General features: G+C 39.9%; 1 non-coding gene across 1 annotated transcript; it reads right to left on the bottom strand.

The window, feature by feature from the left end:
* Window positions 1-3,048: 3,048 nt before the first annotated feature.
* LOC111724397 lies at window positions 3,049-3,208 on the bottom strand. The gene has a single exon (XR_002772695.1). It is a non-coding gene; the product is annotated as a U1 spliceosomal RNA (small nuclear RNA).
* Window positions 3,209-3,583: the final 375 nt, after the last annotated feature.

Genomic DNA, 3,583 nt, shown 5'->3' with positions numbered 1-3,583 from the left:
GTTTGGGAGATTACATGGAGTGATGCATGCAAGTAGTTAGCATTTTATCATTTTCTCTCCTGTAGTCTCCTCACTTTTCTCTGTTAACAAACCCCTTTCTGACACGTCTACAAAGACTTGCAGCCAAAATCCATTCATTAATTTATCCTACAGATATTTCTTGTGCACCTGCTACATCTCTCACTTTCTTCTCCTAACCTCTCACATCGACTGCTCTTATTTTCCATGGAGTAATCACCCTGAGAGCAGTGCAGTGTTAGATTTTCTGCCTTCTCTGGTTCTGAGAGTCTCACCAGTCATGAGTCAGGACTTACTGGCGACCTATGGAAGAGGCAGATGCTAGTGACTATCATGTGTAAACAAGGGACTCAAGGCAGGAAGCCCATCCCGAGATGAGTGGGCACCCTCTGTCCCCTTTAGCACAGCAGGCCTAGAAGATTCTGGACCTAACCTGCTCTGAGCTAATGTCAACAACAGACCCTGGCTGTGGGATTTAATTTCTCATTTTATTTGTCACTTGAAAATATCGCCATAATCCAGCTCCGGTTCCAGCAAGATCACACCTTGGCACAGTGTGAGAGTGTGTCATCAGGTGCTCACAGCCCAGTAAGGCTATTTGGAACAGAAGGAAGAATATAAATAAAAGAAACCGAGAGCATTGGCAACTCCCATTCTTCCCTATGTTAACATAACACAGCTTCCCTCCGTTCCCACATGGCCTTCAGACAATAAAATGCAAAATCTCACCGTTTAGTTGTTTTGTTTTCATTTTTTGTTTGTTTTCCAGTATATAATACAGGAAAAAAAGGAGAAAGTGGAGTTATTTTTAGTGCGCAGAAGGAAAATACATAAGTTTAAGGAGCAGGGAGTCAGTGAAGGGGTCTTAACAAATAAAGCCACTGCCAAGACGTCTCTGGGAGAATCCTTTATCCTGTGTGCAAAGGGAGCAGTGCTGCCTCCGCCCCTTCTCCTGGGTCAGCCTCCTTGAAACCAATGACCATCCGTAGAGGCATTTTTACTGTTTACTATTTACTTTACTATTGTTGTTTTCCTTTTATTTTGTTACCTACTTTCTTCCCCATAACCCCCCTAAATCTACATCTCATAGTTTTTGTGAGGCCAGAAAGAGAAAGAGCCATGTAACCGGCACATCTATAGAAGTGGGGACGAGTGGACAGTCAGAATGGGAAACCCGTGGTGCCTTAACTACCTAGTTATTGTGTTTGCCTACCACACTTTAAGGAGTTTCCTGCAAAAGCTAACAAATGCCCACAGCCTTGTACTCAAGTAGAGCTACCTTCTCCCTCCTTTTCCTATTTCTTACATTTCCTAACTGGGTCACTTAAGGGATGTACTTAGAAAAAAAAAATTATCTCAAACTTTTATATTTCTCTTGCCTTTCCTATCTCTCAAACTCACCCATTGCAGATTTGTAGATATTGTATTTTGTTTAAAAGTCCAGATATTGTTGAAGGAGAAAGAATAGCCAGAGTTTGAATTTAAATCATTGGCTTGCTTTCCTCCTAACTCTTGCAAAAGCCCCGGGTAAACAGAAGTCTTGAATGGCTGGAGGAAAGAATGTTATGGGGTAGGGGTTATTTTGCAGATTTTACACTTGTATATGACCATGGAGTCTAGGATTTCAGCCAATAAAAAGGAGAGACAGCAAGAGCTCTCCCAGTGACAAACAAAAGTCAGACAGTAGACAGAGAACATAAAGGAATACAGCAGGCTCCAAGAGCCAACTTCTCGGGCTATCTGGGGCTAGAAATTCAATGCAATAAAAACATTTTCAGAGGGTGGTATAATTTCAATCATCATGTTTCTTCAGGATAATGCTGCTTATTATTCACAAAGGAGTGCACAGACACACTTGCTAACTAAGAGGATTCTTGGTTAGAGCAGCCTGCTCCAGATTTATCATGCAATATTTTTATTGTTTTTTTTTTTCATTTTGGCTGTTGTTGCATTTTATTTTATTATTATTACAGTGTGCTCAGTTTGAAAATAGTTTTGTATACACAAGGCAGTACTTCCAAAGAGCTCTGTGTTAGTCTCCTCCCTCCAAATTTTCCTTACCAGCATTGGATTCTGACATGGGAAATGCAGACATCCATCCAGGGCAGATGATGGTTCCGAGCTAACGTGTGCTCCTCTCAGCCCTAGGTCAGAGGTTCCACTGCACAGTTTGTGCTTCCTGTTTCATTTTTTTCCTTTATTTTTCCCCCCACTTCTGTTGACTTGAAGAGATGTTTCTTTTTGTTTCTGGAATGATGCTACTCAGCAGGTCTTCAGCAGATAAATATTTGTATGTCACAGGTTTATTTTTTTCACATCACTGCACTCAGTGAGAACTTTCTGTTCTTTCTCCACTCAGAATGTCTTAAAGATGGCAGGTTAACCCCTCCTTCCTGGTAGATGCTTTTATTCAAGAGCATCCTGATTCTGGAAGATTCAGCTCTCAGGGGTTATTTTTAGTACTCAATTGATTCGAGCATCTTCCAAATTCTGAGGGAAAAAAAAAATCACTTCAACCAAGAGATCCTATCAATCACAGCGTGGTTTGCATGCTTATTTAGCTGGTTAGTAATTAAAGGCAGCTAAAAATACCAGGCATGCATGAATGGTGTGATTTTTATATCTTAGCTTCTTCCCAGAGAAGATGCAGGACCCATCAATCAAACAGTTGGTAGCTGAAGTCATTATCACTGAAATTAAGGCAATTATATACAAATGAATATTAATGAAGTAGCTAGTCAAAATTAGGGTCAGCTTTTTAACACTTAAAAGAAATTGTAGAGAATCTAGGTTCAGTGTCAGTCCATGGTAGAATACCTAAGGACACACCTTCTGTATTAAACTGCCATTACAGTTATGGGAACTCGATCACATTTATGTTATTTCTTATTTCAGGGAGAAATGGTTTTACTCTGCATTATAGCTTTTATATCAAGGCTTCAGAATGGTCTATAAACCCACATTTAATATAGTGACAATACCACAATGAGAATGAACACATTGGTACCAGGTATCATTTTTAAAAAAAGAAAAGGGGGGGTATGAGTGCATTCCCCCTTGACCACAAATTATGGAACTGAGTTTTCCACATTTGGCAAGATTGCAAGAGTCAGCATAGCTGGAATGTAATGCATAAGCTTCACCTTAGGAAAATCACCTGATCATGGTATCTCCCCTGCCAGATAAATACAGCATTGTGATTTTGTAACTTAAAAAAAAACGATATTCATTGTGATTTGCAATGGTGCCTCTATAACATAAGGAGAACATGTCAGTTGATCTTCAAGGCTGTTTTAGTCTGTACATCCTACTGTTACAGCATTTCAGGGAGGAATAAGAACCTATCACTTTAAGTACTTTGGAAAAGCAAATGGTAGTAGGTAGTTTTCCATTTGAATTTTTTGAAAGCTATGAATAGGAAAAAAAGTCAAAATGCAAAAGATCTAAATTTTGTAAACATGCTTGCAGATGATTAAAATCTGCTAGAACCCCCTCCACACGTGGTTGCCACATCCCACAAGGCTGGGGACACTGTTCCCATTGGCATCTGTGTGAATGGATGTCC

This window comes from Otolemur garnettii, unplaced genomic scaffold (genome assembly GCF_000181295.1).
Source record: "Otolemur garnettii isolate 467f Iridium unplaced genomic scaffold, OtoGar3 scaffold00022, whole genome shotgun sequence".
NCBI lineage: Eukaryota > Metazoa > Chordata > Mammalia > Primates > Galagidae > Otolemur > Otolemur garnettii.
Note: the sequence above shows the minus strand (reverse complement) of the source record. Positions and strands in the feature narration are given on the sequence as shown.